This window comes from Canis lupus, chromosome 8, assembly GCF_003254725.2.
Source record: "Canis lupus dingo isolate Sandy chromosome 8, ASM325472v2, whole genome shotgun sequence".
NCBI lineage: Eukaryota > Metazoa > Chordata > Mammalia > Carnivora > Canidae > Canis > Canis lupus.
In genome coordinates, this window is record NC_064250.1 from 49,380,242 (window position 1) to 49,396,637 (window position 16,396).

The 16,396-nt window shown below is 48.6% G+C and overlaps 1 long non-coding RNA gene across 1 annotated transcript; it reads right to left on the reverse strand.

Moving 5' to 3' along the window:
• Window positions 1–2,089: 2,089 nt before the first annotated feature.
• Window positions 2,090–6,104, reverse strand: LOC112658040 (uncharacterized). Its single transcript, XR_003135452.3, has 3 exons — window positions 5,971–6,104; window positions 3,898–4,039; window positions 2,090–2,221 (listed from the first exon to the last, which is right to left on the reverse strand). It is a non-coding gene; the product is annotated as an uncharacterized LOC112658040 (long non-coding RNA).
• Between the last annotated feature and the right edge of the window lie 10,292 nt (window positions 6,105–16,396).

Below are 16,396 nucleotides of genomic sequence, written 5' to 3' on the forward strand. Positions count from 1 at the left end.
GCTCTCTCTCTCTCTCCCTCCCTCCTCCCTTCCCTCCCCCTTCTCGCCTTCCCTGAAAAACACATTTCTATCTGGCACAGAAAATAAACTCAGATTGTGGGTAGTTATGTTAATCTAATTCAATCCTCAGCGGGTTAAGAGTGAAATTCTAATAGTGGAGCTGTTGAGGGCTTTTTTGTTAATGGCTTGGGGATTACATTGAGTTAAAGGCTCATTTCCTAATCAAACAGAGAGGGAGAGAGTGACTCCGAATATTTATGAGTCTCCCAGTGAGAGTTTAAACATTCAACTCCAAAAGCAGGGTTTCTGCAGGAGGAAAGAGTTAAAACCCCTCAGGGCTGCTGGGGAAAAAAAAAAAATTAAACCAGTTAAGCCATCAGCATTTTCAGGCTGCTGTACAACTTCAGCAAAGTGGAAGATGGGGAGAGGGGAATCGTTCTACAAAGCAAGAATGGAAACTATGGCAGGAGCTCTGAAGCCAGAGTCAGCTGATGTGCTCAGAAAAAGTCCCCAGCAGCACAGCAGATGCGGATCCTCCGTTAACCAAGGGTCTGGAGGGGATGTGCGCCTCCAACTCCCCAAATCAATTCTCCTCCGCCAGTCCAGAGGTGAGAACATGGAGACAGGAGTACGGCTCAATTTTCCAGCAACTGGAGAGTTCCCCTGCTGCCTGGTGGAGCAGGTGGAGAGGATTCGCCCCCACTTCGGTCCTGAGGCTGAACCTCTGTGGGCTGTCCCCCCTTCTGGAGCAAATTCACAGCTCCACCAGCCCCTCCTTTCCCTTTTGCTCTGTGGTTGGGTCCGGGTCCCTGGTCCCCGTGTCCTGCTCTCTGTATACCAGGACCTCAAAGCCCGTCTGGTTCACTGTTCCCGGGAGAAAGCTAGGTGGAGATCTCAGGGATCTTCAGCCAGAGAAGGCGAGGAGCAACCTGGCCAAGGTCGAGCAATGTCAAGGCAAAGCTGAGGTCAGGAGTCTAAGTTCTCCACACATTCTGGCTGCCCTCTCCCCTCGTTCTCTGGGGTACAGCGGAGGAGAGGGGAAAGTCAGAGCCATATGGCTGCCCAAACGTGCCCTGGCTCTCCTGGAGTGTGTGGTCTCCTGCTTGGGAAGGAAAAGCAGGAACCCCTGATACAGAAGGATTCTGAATGCTCTGTGGACACCTGCCTTTCTTTTCTGCCACCAACCAAGTGAGCACTTTCTAGTCCTTTCACCTGGGCCTATTTTCCCCGCTTCATGAGATTAGCAGAGGCTCCAGACAGCGGACTTTCTATCAGTGGAGGCCCCTGGCTTTCTGTTTCCCCCTTTTCCCTGGGCACTGCTCCTTCTCTTAGTACTTCATGCTCAGTGGCCCATGAGTCCTCTTGCACTTGCCCTTGCTGGAGTCAAGATGGCATTTATAAGGACGCCTGGGTGGCTCAGTCAGTTCAGCATCTGCCTTCAGTTCAGATCATTATCCCAGGGTCCCGGGATCAAGCCCCTAGTCGGGCTCTGCTCAACAGGGAGTCTGCTTTTCTTTCTCCCTCTGTCTGCCCCTCCCGCCTGTTTGTGCTCTTGCTCACTGTCTCTCTCTCTGTGTCAAATAAATTAAATCTTCTTTTTAAAAAAATGTGATTTATAGCCCATCTACATCAGCTTTGCTGTGAAAACTACCTTACATGGGTGACATCCCCCTCTTCCTGGAGCACTCAACAGATCTCCCTCCAGTATTGCATTCATCTCTAGGGTGTGATTGTGGGTCTCCCTCATTGCACCAGACACTCCCCAAGGGCAGCTACAATGTCATTACGTCCAGCTCATCACTGATCATTCCCGCCCCTTCCCTACTAGGTACCTCTCATGGATGGCACAGAGCTGTGGTCGAGAGCACACACTCTGAGCAGGCAGCCAGGGTCTGAACCCTGGCACCACACCTCTTCTCAGCTCCCAGACTTGAGCTAATTAATCCCTTAAGGCCTGAGTTTTCCTATCTGCTAACTGGGCATCATTATAGAGCCTACCTCACAGGGTTGTCATACCACTAAAGACAGGCTCCCACACCTCCCACTAAGGAGCTACGTCTTAATCAGCTTGGGCTGCAATGACAACGTACCATAGCCAGGTGGCTTAGATGACAGGAATGTAGTTCTCATAGTTCTGGAGCCAGAAAGCCCAAGATGAGGGTGGTGGCGTGATCAGGTTGGGTGAGGACCCTCTTTATAAGCCAATGGCATTCTCATTCATCTTCACAGGGTGGAGAGAGCAAAAGCACTGGTCTCTTCCTCTTCTTAGAAAGACACTAATCCCATCATGGGAGCCCCCACCCTCATGACCTCATCTAAACCTAAACACCTCCCCAACGCCCCACCTCCTAAGACCATCGCATTAGACATCAGAGCTTCAACATATGAACTTTGAGGGAATACAAACATTCAGTTTGTAACAGGCTATTTTCCTGAATGTTGGTGGGTGGAATCCTGGATCAGCAAGACTTCCAGTCTCAACCGCCAATGAACTATTCCACAGGTAAACCAGAGATCAAGGCCTATCAGGACACCCACCACCACCACCAATCTGGAAAGAACTAAGAGCCTTTAAACCACTGTGGGAGGGGGTCCCCAGGTGGCTGAGCAGTTTAGCGCCTGCCTTCAGCCCAGGGTGTGATCCTGGAGACCAGGGATCGAGTCCCACGTCGGGCTCCCTGTGAGGAGCCTGCTTCCCGCTCTGCCTGTGTCTCTGCCTCTGTGTGTGTGTGTGTGTGTGTGTGTGTGTGTGTGTGTCTCATAAATAAATAAATGAAATAAAAAAAAAAAAACCACTGTGGGAGAACAGAGGATGGAAACTGGGCTTTGGACAGCAGTCCTAGGTGTGGGGAAGAAAGCCAGGCTCTTTTTTGCTCCATAGAACCAGAGTCTGGTCAGCTCTCCTGGCCCTGCTCACGTTGAGACAAGCAGTTTTGTTCTAAGGTCCCCAGGTCACTCCTGCACCCCTCTCTACCCTCCACTCTTAGAGGGCAGTTTGGGCTTTATCCACCAAGCAAGGCCAGGCCAGTCCTGGTTGTGAAGTCAACAGGGCTGTGTTGTGAGAGCAGCAGGTGCCTTTTCTGTCCTCCTCTCAACACGATTGCTTGACAAGTGAATCCAATTGCTGAGTGGGCCCCACCGCAGTTCCTGAAGAGTTGTCCTCTCATGGATGCCCCCGGTTCCAAAGTCCTCAACACTCCTTCTGTTTCTCTGTGTAGGGACTTCCTATGCTGCGAGGCAATGAGCCCTACTCCTTTTCTTTCCCCACTGATAAACCATGTATTTCCTGATTGAAGCAGGGATCCAGACTGTGAATCCCGGTGCCACTCAAACTGACGAAGTGCCCACATTGTTCTCACTGCCCCCTTCTTTGGTCTCCCTCCTAGATTTGGGGGTACCACTACTAAAACCCTGGAATCATCACTGCCTCCCCTTTGCCTCCTCACTATGCATCTTTGAAATTCCTCGGTGCCTAGGACAGTGCCTGGCACATAGTGTGTGTTCCATCAACACATGCAAAGTGAGTTGCATGGAGTTGCTTGTCTCAAGGGGGCATCTCTGATCCCTTAATTGTGGGAGGAGTGATTGGAAGTTGCAAATGTCCAGCTGCCTTAACTACATTAAACTGTGACCCATGGATTGTGGTTCTTGCCTCAGCACCTCTCCCCTCTGTCCCTCCTGCTTTCATGTTCCTCTGGCCAGATAAAAAATAAAAATAAAAAAAGAGGGATGTCTTTTATTTAGATGTGCACAAACCTTCCTAGGAATTTTATTCTGTTCTGTAAAGAAGCTTTGTCTAAGCCAATGTCAGATTTAATTGCTAAACTGGTATCTCTCCTGTGACTGTTCCCCTCGTTTGTCATGCCCTGTCCTCTCCCCTTTCTGGGCTATACTTACCTGCCTCCTCTGGCTGCTCACACTCTGGGGGGCCCTCGTTCTCTTCCCGCTTTAACCACGCTGGTCCCGGGTGGTATACATAAGAGGGAGGCCTGCCTTCTGAAGTGTTCCAGAGTGTCTGCTTCCATTAGCATAGACAAGGCTTTTGAAAGGTGGCAAGAGAGGAACATCATCTTAGGCACCAGATTCTTCCCAAAAGAGTATTTCTGCTCTCTTTTGGAAGACAGTAGATAAAAACTCAGGCTGCTAAGAGTTAAATGATAGCAATGAAAGGTCTAGGCAACTCCTGGGGGCTGGGAGCTGGCTGAGACAATTGATTAGCTTGGCTTAGTGATCCTTCCAGCAATATTCAGGAGTGAAACTATTGCTGATTAGGCCATGTGTGAGTGTGTGTGTGTGTGTGTGTGTGTGTTAGGGTTCAAGGCAGTGATGGGGTAAGATAAGATCTGAGAAAGAAGAATTGTTTGTTCCTAAGTCAGTCCCAGAACTGACCCATCACCCCACATACATCCACAGTTATATTGAGACTTCGTGTGTGTACAGGTCAGCCGGGGACAGACAACTTCTGGCAAATCTAGAATTATTTTGAAATAAAAAGTTTGAAAAGGGGGATCCCTGGGTGGCGCAGCGGTTTGGCGCCTGCCTTTGGCCCAGGGCGCGATCCTGGAGACCCGGGATCGAATCCCACGTCGGGCTCCCGGTGCATGGAGCCTGCTTCTCCCTCTGCCTATGTCTCTGCCTCTCTCTCTCTCTCTCTGTGTGACTATCATAAATAAAAAAAAAAAAAAAAAAAAAGTTTGAAAAGGGAAGGGGGTGGCTCCTGAGTGGCTCGTTGATTAAACATCTGCTTTTGGCTCAGGGGGGGTCCTGGGATCAAGTCCTGCTTTGGGTTCCCTGCTCCATGGGAGGTCTGCTTCTCCCTCTACCCATCCCCCCTACTCACGTTCTCTCTCTTTCTCTTAAATGAATAAATAAAATCTTTTTTAAAAAAGCTAAAAAACAAAGTCTGTTGGAAGGAGGTCAAATGTTGAGGGCTGCTTGCATCTATAGCTTCGGTGGGCAGAGGAGCAGACAGGTGCCGTGGACAGAGGCAGGGACCAGGTGGGCCCAGCCCAGGTCCCACCTCAGACCAGTGATAATTAAGATGCACATGCTCTCAGGACCTCAGTTCCCTGATCATAAAATGATGGACTGGAAGAGGTCTCTTGGACCCTCCCACTCTAAACGTTGACCCTTAAAACTGTGGTTCATGACGGAGCCAACATATTGTGCTCTTAACTGAACCACAGGTCTGCCAGCCTATGTCCCTTTAATGCAAGGCCACGGGCCCATGGCTTTTCTCTGGCTTCATGCCTTGACCAACCTCATACAGTTCCTATTATCTATCATTTTCCTCAGTTTGTTCTTTCTCCTCAGCTCCCCCTGTATGGAAGTACATCTGGGCGGTGAGTGAAAAACTGGTCAGGCCCACTTGCCCCAGAACACTTTATAAACTCTGCATTTTTTATTTTGTTTTTAATTTGTAGAGACTATTGTTTCACACCTCTGAGGTCCTGACATTCTTCCCCACAATCCTCCACCCCAGGAGTTCTGGGTACCTGCTCCTTGGGGTTTGCTCAAAGTCCTTCTGTAGCCTCAGAAGAGAGGAGCATGCTGGGATTTGGAAGAGGCTTCCTAGTCAGGGCGACCTCACCAAGTACCTAACCCCTCCCTGCCTTCACCCACGGAGAAGGGGGCAGAAACCTGCTCTGAGTGCCTCAGGGACATTGGTGTGAAGCTAAAAAAAGAATCAGAGTGTAAACATTCCTTTGAAATGGGACATGGGAGCCCCTGGGTGGCTCAGTCGGTTAAGCATCTCCCTTTGGCTCAGGTCATGATCTCAGGGTTCTGGGATCAAGTCCCGTGTCGGGCTCCCTGCTTGGCAGGGGGCAGAGGGGGTCTGCTTCTCCCTCTCCCTCTGCCCCTACTCTCTGCTTGTGTTTTTTTTTTCTCTCTCTCTCTCTCTCTCTCAAATAAATAAGTAAAATCTAAAAAGGAAAAAAACAAAACAACATTGAAATAGAAAGTGCTTACCAGTCTTAGACTAACTTGGTCCCCTAAGATGAACTCCATGAAGTAGTCTGGGTGGTGACTACATAAGGCTTTAGAGCCACGCTGGACTCCCGTCCCCCTGTACTAGTTGTGACCCTGAGCAATTTCCCCAGCCTCTCTACCCCACACCCAACTTCATCATCTGTATAATGGGCATGATGAGAGCATCTTCCCCATGGGGTCATTGTGAGGATTAAAGACCTACACAGAGGCCTTCAGAGCGGTGGCTCCTAGGTGATAAGCTCTCAGAACCATTGTTGTTGATGTTGGTGCTGATGACGGCTTACAGATACAGCAGAAAGTGCTCCTCGCAAGGTGGTTTAGAGACCCACCCCAGCCCTCCACAATTCCCTGCTTCCATATCCCGGAACCAAGTGAGCATCCTCCCAGTGCCTGCCTGGGTCTGGAGAGATGTGGCCAAGCTTTCCAGCCTTCGTGGAGACCTGCTCTCCATTCCCTCGCAGAGTCCAGGAGTGAAAGTTGGAAATGGTTTAGATGGTCTTGTGCATCTCTAAGTGTTGTGGAGTCCGTCACTGGAGTGTAGTTTCTGCACAGGGTGAATTCCTCCTCTTCGTACAGTGTGACCAAGCATGGATGGCTTGTCTTCCACATATTCAGGGGTGCATCTCTAGGGGATACTACTCGAGGAAAGAAGAATGCGAGTAGGTAAGGACAATTTCTGATGTCTCCGAGGCAGTCCAATTTGTATACTTCAGGGGACTTGTAGAACTGATATCACACTCTTAGGGGCAAATTCCGAATCCAGGCTTGTGACTGGCCTGTGTTTCTATGCACACGTGTGCACGTTAAGGGGACCGTGGTCAGCCATCCATGACTCTCTTCTTTCCCCCACCTCAGGCTGAGAGTAATCTTGAAGGAACATGTAATTACTATTTACTCTAGGGCACTCAACTGAGAACACCCTCATGTAATGACTCTTGAGTTAATTCTGCCTTCAGACGCCCATCTGCTGTTGCTCCTTCGGAAACCAGTGGCAACAAAGCACCACTCTTTAGCCCGGGGGAAAAGATCACTAGGTGGATCTTAGTCCCTGTGAGTTCAGGCTTTACTCTTGAGCAACAGAAATATGGTGGTAGCATCCTTCTCGGGCAAAATTTTCACTCAGATTTCTGCACTTAGTGATAGAAGCTTCAAAGCAGAAGCAACTGTTAGTCTAATGAGCAGCGTTGGTGGATTCGGACAGTCAGCAGCATTGATAAGGGAAGGGCGTTCAGAAAGATTCTAGAGACAGGACTGTAGCATTTATATAAAGTTGAAACGTGCAGAGATGCTCGGCATTGCCTAGGGGTCAGACATTGCCATACACGAGAGTGAGAAACACCAACTCCAGGAGAGGAAGGCTGAGAGCCTATTAGAGTGCATTCTTGGGACGCCTGAGTGGCTCAGTGGCTGAGTGGCTGCCTTTGGCCCAGGGCGTGATCCTGGGATCTGGGATCAGGTCCCACATCAGGCTCCTTGCAGGGAGCCTGCTTCTCTCTCTCTTTCTGTCTCTCTCTCTGTCTCTCATGAGTGCATTCTCTATGCCCAGTTGCCAAGTGTGCGTGCTTGCTTTGGCTTCCTTAGCCTCCTCTCCTGCTTTCTTCCCCCATTTATTTTTGGGGATGATTTTGCCTCATCAATGACGGTCGGGAATGGGGGCAGAGGGAAGGCAAGCGGATGCTTGATAATGAAACCTGTGGAATCTATTTGCTAAAAATATCAGAAATATTACCTTGAAATAGGACACTCTACTGATGTAGTTGGACACTGTTGTGGAGGCTACCAAACTGTTTACGGAAACATAACTGATTTTTATGGCAGCATATTGAGCAAGCCTTTAGAAGAACTTCCAGAAGGCCCTTGTTCTAGGCCTAGCTCTCACACTGCCTGATAGCTTTGTCCAAGCCACTTGATCTCTCGCTGCCTCTGTTTCTCTTTACCTATGAAAGGAATGAGTAGACTAGCTGACCTCTTCTGGGTGCTGAACTTCTGTGTCCCACCCAGGCAGTGATCATCTTCACAACAGTCTCACAACTGTTTGCAGGGTGGTTTCCTGGTTTCCCCTCCAGAATGAAGGCTCTGAGCAGGGACTGGTGGTCCTATCCCCCAGGGCAATCCCTCAGCATGAGTCTCTCAACATGACTTTGAATGTTCTAATGAAATAAAGGACTTAAGTAAATGCCAGCCCCCCAACCCCCACCCAACTCAGTATCGACTTGGCTGTTTCAGAAATGCCATTATCCTTAATGGCTCCAGTGTCTACTTTCTGTGTCCCCCTCACTGGTGGTTCATGCCTCCATGGTGTAAATTGGAAAATCTTTTTGCAATATGTAAATTGAGCTGCCTAAAACCAACCCATCGAAAACACCTTTTAGGAAGGACATTATTTCCCATCTGCCACAACTACTTCTCTACTTGTCGATTCTACTGTCTGTTTCTGTTCTTTTCCCCCCTCTCTCTATCATATCCTATTAATTTAAAAATATTACATTTGGAGGCTTGCTAAATAAAGAGATCTCGGAGCACAAAGTGTCCTTATCCATTTTCTGGGTCCCTATGTGCTTCCCTGTAAAGATTTTTTTTCTTATTTTTTACTAAATGGCCTTGATTTCTATCATTAATCACTGTGTGACAATTCTTTTTACTGCATCTAACTTATTTCTAGAATATTCTCCCATAAGTCCTTACCTCTACTTCGATTGAGCCCTTGTGCCACTTCTCACTTCTGTATTTGCCATTTCATAAACTTAGAAAGGGATTCCTTTATATGTTGGACCCTTGATCCTGGCCCTTTCCTAGCCCCCCCCCCCCCCCAATTTCCCAGAAGAACGGCTCTTACAATTGGACTTTCACTGCTCAGGTGGTCTTGGATCTCTATCATTTCCATACTGAGCCTGGGGACATGCTTTGTTCTCTACTGCCTAAAACCTCATATTTCCTTCAACTAGCACCTTTCACACTGCGGATGAACCACATTAGGAATTGAAAGCCTTAAAAAAATCTTCAGTATCTCTCTTTTGTGCTCTGTTGTGAAAGATTCCACTTTTCTCCCCTGACAATAATCTCAGCACACGTTAACCGTACTATTACCGGATACCGAAGCGTGATATCTCCTTGAGACATTGCTGCTTTATTTTTCAGTACTTCATTCCTTTTTATTGTTAAATAATATTCCACAACATCAATACAAAACATGTTTGGCTTGCAATTTTAAAAAACAATTTTTATTTTGGACATATAGCTGACATACGATGTTGTGTTATTTTCAGGTGCACGATGCAGTAATTCGACAATTCTATACACTCTGCGGTGCTCACCACAGTATGTGTAGCTACCATCTGTCACCAGACATCATTACAGTATTACTGACTGCATTCCCTGTGCTGGACTTTTCACCTCCTTCACTTATTTATTTTATAACCACAAGTTGGTACCTCCTAATCCCTTCCCTCCTTTACCCATCCCTCACTGCCCTCCCCTCTAGCAGCCATCAGCTTGGTCTGTGTATTTATGGGTCGGCTTCTGTCGTTGGCTTATTTGTTTTGTTTTTTAAGGTTTGATATGCGAAGTGAAATCCTACAGTATTTGTCTTTGTATTTCATTCAGCATATTAATACCCTCCTCGAGACACTTCTTTACCATTGTGTTTTATGTTGTTGCTTAGTGCTTGCCTAGTTTCATGATGTTTTCATGTGTCCTACCTCTGCAACTACTACTCTTCTGAGCGTGGGAAAAAGAGGGAGGCATGTATCAAGATCATGTTATGTGCTGGAAATTTTACACAGTTTATCGTCCCCGATCCTTATAACAACCAAAATATTATTATTATTATTATTATTATTATTATTATTCCTATTTTACAGAAAAAGAAATAGAGACACAGAGGCTAGGGACCTTGCTGAAGTCACCCAGGTGGTAGGTAGTATTATCATGACACCATCTTCCACAATATACTACAGAGCTAAGTGCAAGAAGGCAACCAATTAAAAAAAAAAAAAAAAGAAACAGTACTCTTTGGTAGCATTTACATAAACATTGACTTTGACCCAACATTTCCAACTTTGGCCCAATCTTACAGACCATAAGAGAGTTCCTACAGCTTTTGCTTCCATCCGCCAAGTCTCTGCATCCTTGTTAGGTACCACCACACACACTTCCAGGGAGCTTCCTGTTAATCAAATCTCTCCTTTGCCCCTGCTAACCGTCTTGGGCCTCCTAAATAAATATTTAAAATTCTCTCCAGAGGGACACCTGGGTGGCTCAGTTGGTTTAAGCATCTGACTTGGGTTCAGGTCATGATCCCAGGTCCTGGGATAGAACCCCACATCAGGCTCCCTGCTCAGCGGGGAGACTGCTTCTCCCTCTCCCTCTGCTGCTCCCCACCCTGCACTTGTGCTCTTTCTCTTTGTCAAATAAATAAATAAAATATTTTTAAAAGTTAAAAATAATAAAGTTCTCTTCAGAGGAGCCAGTGACCATATTGGTAAAATGGAGGCCCATGGCTACAATGGGTAGACTTTAAGAGCTCCCGGGATATAGGGTCCTCTTACAGAAGCACATCCCTGTTTTCTCCTGCTTTACTATGGCTGCTCCTTCCATTCCCCTTCTGATGTCCCATCCTCCCTTCATTCAACCAGTAGCACTGTTTTCTTGTTCCCTTTGTTTCCTATTTTGTGTTTCTCCACCAACCATAATCCACCACACGGTTTTCTTATCGAGGGAGCAAGGCGAGGAAGGAGTGGTTTCTTGCCAATGCCACTGCCTCTGACGGCTGGTCTCCTTGCCCAATCTCCTGTGACCTTTGTCTCCTCCTGATCCACCCATCTGGGCTCTTGGGATGCTAATCACATCCCTGAGGACAGTTATAATATTTCCCCACCTTGGATGAAGTCCAGCATGCGCTCACTCTTTGGGAGAGTGTTTGTCATCTCCCTGTTCGTGACCTTCCCTGGGGAGAGGTTCCTCAGGTTTCTGTCTTTCCTCTGGCTTCCCTGACTCTTAGGGGGCCCTCACCGTTTGCAGTCTGCCTCCTGACTGCAGTGGTGGGGCAGCCAGGGCCCCTGGCCTGGCCTTTGCAGTGAAACACTAATATCTGATTGTAGCTGGTACAATTCCCAATGTTTTGTCTTTCCCTCATATCCCTGAGCCACAGTGTGGCACGGACAACCTCTATCTGGTCATTCAAGTTCCTTACATCATTTAGCGGGGAGATTTTCTGTCTCTGAAGGACTCATATTCCTTGGGGACTTTGTTTCCCACCATGTCTAAGATTCTTAGGGTCTCCGGTCTCCCATCTCTCTTTTTGTGGGGAGAATATGAAAACTCTCCAGGGTGAGAGGGAAGGCCTGTTTGATGTGACTACGGGTGCTCTCAGTGGAGGCCACTGGGTCCACGGCAGCATCAGACAGAGGATTCGGGTGACCTGTAGGATATGTTGGTTTCCTGAGCTGTGGCCTTGACCCTGGCCCTTGTTCTCCAGATAGGAGTGACCCAGAGGAGACCAGATGTTCTCCCCCATTCTTGGGGCCTTTGCAGATAGAAACAGACATGCCCCCCAGATTGAGTGAGCCTATGGCTAAATCTTTGCCTTTTCATCTGATGGGCATGCAAGTGTCTCTGCTAGATGGTTCTGGCATTTCTCTCGTTTGTGTGTTTAATCCTGGCTGTTTCGGGGAGACTCCTGAGAGGTGGGGGAGGGAGTGGCCCTGGTCAATGTCCCTAGAAGCAGAGCCTGAAACAGGGATTCTGGGTAAGAGACGCATCGAGGGAGTGCTGTCTGAAGAAACCTGTCAAGAGCAAGGAAAGAGGGACTGGGCGGGGGAGGGGGCTAAAGAAGGATGAGGGTTCCCATGGGGAGTTCTGGAGCATAAATGCCACCGAAGAGTGCTCCCGCCTTGATGTGGGACAAGCATACTAGGCCGCTGTACCCTCGTATCAATCAGTCATTTGCTGCAAACTGCCCTCGGTAACCTCCCAGGCTCTTCTGGACCAAAGGGGCTCCCACTGGTCAAGGAAAGTTCTCAGGAGAAGGCTGCAGCCCTTCAGAGCTGGGGATGGGTGGCAAAGGGAACTGAGCAGAGCGCTACCAATAGCTACTACACAGAGGTTATAGGAGGCAGGGGCCTGGTGTGGGCTTCTATGTGAGCCACTCTGGAATTTGATGATGAGCTCCCATCACTCTCTGGGTTGAGCCCAGGGAAGAGCCATTATCAAGCATCAGGACCGTGGGTGCTGAAGATGGCAGGTTGCAAAGACAGGGCCTCTGAAGATGCCAATGCCCAAAGACTGCATTATTGCTTCTGAGGACCACTGCAAGCCCTGAGGGGCTTAGTATCTCAGATTTATGGCCGAGGGAACAGAGGCTCCCCCATCAGTCTACCTGGGGGCATTTCACGCCTACAAAATGGTAAAAATGAGCTTTCAACTCCAGCCTTATTGCCTCCATAACTCCATGTCATCTTAGCACAAATCCAGGAGGGTCTGGGTACTAAATTCTGGGAACACTCGGGGCAGGTCCCTGAGGGCACGCTGAACTGGTGTGTCCAGGTTACCACAGTCATCCCTGTGCCCCAGGGCTTGATACTTCTCCCAGAGTCTGCTCCTCACCCTACTGAAGCCCCTCCTCCCACCCACCCACCTGTAACGCCCAGCCATCAAGCTCCCTTCCCCAGGCCCAGGCCAAACCACATCCTGACGCTGCCCTGGTGAGATACAGCCCCCGTCCTGCATGTCCAGCACCCACGAGCCCCGAGCACGCAGCCGTTCCCACCCGTGCCCCTGGAGCTGCGCAGTCAGGCTTGGTGTGCCAGCTGCTCAGAGCTTCCTCGCACACCCACTCGGGCTGCCACTCGCAGGTCTGTCCTCAACACCTGCCCTGCGCTCTGCACTGTCGAAACGAACTACAGAGTGACTTCAAAGCACCATGCTGTCCCCGTGCTCAAAGAACCTACACGCGCACACGGGAGCCTTGTGGCCTGATGCGGGCGCAGGGACGGCAAACATCCTGACCTCAGACTAAGACAAATCTGCTTCAGATTCCGGCTCTGCTGCTTACCCGCTTCATGGTCCCGGGACGATAATCGGTCCCTCTACGCTCAGTATTCTCTCCTGTGCAAAGGGGGTGGTCACGTCCAGGCTCCCCGGTGGTTGTGAGGAGCAAGTGAGATGAGGCAGGAGGAAGCACAAGGTCGGGGCTGGGCTCAGGAACTCTGCTGTCCTTGCGACAGAGGTGGTTAAAACTCAGAGACAAGGAGCATCATGGAGTTTTTAGGAGTACAAACTCGGGGGGATGGGGGGCAGGGAGTGGGGTTCTGATGATGACAATATTAGTCTAATTTAAAACGTTGCTTGGGACGCATGGGTGACTCAGCGGTTGAGCGTCTGCCTTCCGCTCAGGGCGTGATCCCGGGGTCCTGGGATCGAGTCCCACATCGGGCTTCCTGAGAGGAGCCTGCTTCTCCCTCTGCCTGGGTCTCTGCGTCACTCTCTGTGTCTCTCATGAATAAATAACATCTTAAAAAAAAAAAAAAGTTGCTGACTCAAGAATTTGACAGTAGGCATGGGAAGAGGGTGGGAATGAGGTTTGCTTTGGAAGACATTTGGTGCCACATAATTGTCCACTCCTCCACATTCAGGACCCCGGGACACTCGAAAAAGCCACACCGCTTTCTTTTCTGGCTGTGGCAGGCACAGAGTGGTGAAGAAAGCACCTTGCTGCCAACAGCTTTTCCCGGTGTCTGGCATGTTTGCTTCCCTGGGTATAGGGAGGCTCTGGGGTGCCCAGGCCACCATCTGCTGGAGCCGCCATGCCTGGGCCCAGCACCAGCCCAGCCTCCGGGAGGACCCCATCCCCAGCTTTTGGCAGCTGCCTGGGTCAGGGGAGCCCAGGCCTGGGCTGGATGACCTCGCAGCTGTGCCTTCAGCTCCCCGGGGCCTTGTGCCTCTGTCTCTCTCAGGGGCCCATCCCGGCTGCCGGGCAGAAGGCCCACTGTCCTTCAATACCAGAGGCTCACATTGCCTGGCCTGTGCCAGCAGTTGGCAAAGGATTTTCAACCAAGAGGCCCTGTGTCTCTTGCATCCGTGGCCACCTGCTTGTCCCACCAGAGGCATGGGGACCCCAAATGGGGGTAGGGCTTTGCCAGCTTTTCCATTTCTCTTTGACAGGTCTGGAAACTCCTTGAAAGATATCTAGTTTCATATGAGACAAGAGGGAAAATCATGCAGGTGGTTCTGAAAACAGAGACACTTGTTAAATTGTAGTGAAAAGATACTGACACTAAGGTATGAGTTCTCTACCCTGACTCTGTGGAAGAGTGAATGGCTTATAATGAAGGGGGGGAGGAGGGGGACTGAGGAGGGGGAGGAGGAGGAGGAGGAGGAGGAGGAGGAGGAGGAGGAGCAGGAGCAAGAAGAGGAGGCAGCCCCGTGCCCCAGCACACTCAATGAGGCGGCATCACGTTTGGTGCCCTGCTCCTGTTGTTCCTGCTCATACTCAGCAACCATAGGAAATAGGTGCTGTGATTTCCCCCATTTTACAGGTGAGAAAGCTGAGGGCCAGAAGGGTTAAATGATTTGCCCTAGGCCACACAACTGCTGAGTGGCCACAGGGGATTTGAACCTGGGTGTCTCTCTCTCTCTCTCTAATATACACTCTTTTTTTACATACTTTTATATATATTTTAATATTTGAACCACAAATATATACTCAAAAACTTAAAGAATTTCTAAAAATTAAGTGGTTGACAGCTGATGTTGCAGGTTTTTGTTTTGTTTGCCAGGGTTTTTTATTGTGGTAAAACACACATAACACAAAATTTACCATTTTAACCATTTTTAAGGGTGGAGTTCAGTGGTACTAAGTTCCTTCGTACTGTGGTGCAGCTGTCATCAGCATCCATGGCCAGGATTCTTCTCGTCTCATGAAACAGAAACTCTGTCCCCATTAAACACTAACTCGCCATCCTGCCTGCCCGCAGCCTGGATAGCCATCATTCTATCTCCGTCTCTATGAATGTGATGGCTCTAAGTACCCCATATGAGTGGAATCCTACAGTGTTCGCCTTATTATAACTGGCTTTTTTCCCTGAGCGTAATGTCCTTAGGGCTCACCCAAGTTGTAGCAGGGGTGAGAACTTCCTTCCTTTTTAGGGCTGGATAATATTCCATTGTGTGCATAATACCACATTTTGCTTACCTAGTCATCTGCCAACGAACAATTGGGTTGTGTGTACATTATAGCTTTTTGAATAATGCTGCGATGGACATGGGTGTGGAAGTATCTCTTTTTGACTCTGCTCTCAATCCTTTTCGGTTACATACAGTGGAATTGCTCGATTATATGACAAATCTATCCCTCATTTTTCAAGGAACCGCTGTACTGGTTTCCCACCATGGCTGCACCATGTTACATTCCTGCCAGGAGTGAACGAGGGTCCAATTTCTCCACATCCTCACCAATACTTGTTGTTTTCTAGTGTTTTGATGGTGGCCATCCTGATGGGTGTGAGGTGGTGTTTGTGGCTTTGTCTCATACTTCCCTGATGATCAGCGATATTGAGCATCTTTCCATGTGCTTATTGGCCATTCATTTATCTTCTTTGGGGAAATATCATTTCAAGTCCTTTGGCCACTTTCTAATCGGTTGTTTGATTTTTGAGGCTGTTGAGTTTTAGGAGTTTTCTCTAGATCCTAGATCGTAATCTCTTATCAGAGGTATGATTTGCAAATAGTTTCTTTCATTCCATAGGTTGCCTTTCACTCTGTTGATGGTGTCTTTTAACGCACAGAAGTTTTTATAAAGTTTTTTCTCTTGTCTGTGCCCTCCCTTGGTGTCATAGTAAAGAGGTCAGTGCCAAATCCAATGTCATGAAGCTTTGCCCTATGTTTTCTTCTAAGAGTTTTATCGTTTTATTTTTTATTTAAGATTTTATCTACTTATTCATGAGAGATACACAGAGAGAGGCAGAGACACAGGCAGAGGGAGAAGTAGGCTCCCCACAGGGAGCCCGATGCAGGACTCTATCCCAGGATCCTGGGACCATGACCTGAGCCAAAGGCAGATGCTCAACCACTAAGCCACCCAGGTGCCCTGAGTTTTATCATTTTGGTTCTTACACTTAGGACTTGACACATTTTGTGTAGTGCTAGGTAAGGGTCCAACTTCATTTTGCTGCCTATGGATATTCAGATTCCCCAACACCATTTGTTGAAAAGACTGTACACTCCTTAATTGGTCTCAAAACCCTAGTCAAAAATCATGCAAGGGTTTATTTTTGGTAACACCCATACCTTTAATCGCTTTCTTGCATTGCATCTCAAAACTCTGTAATGCTCAGTAGACTTTTGGAATATCAAAGCTGCAGGAGATCCCAAACAAGTAAGGAGCACGTCCCCATCCTGTAGCTGGAAA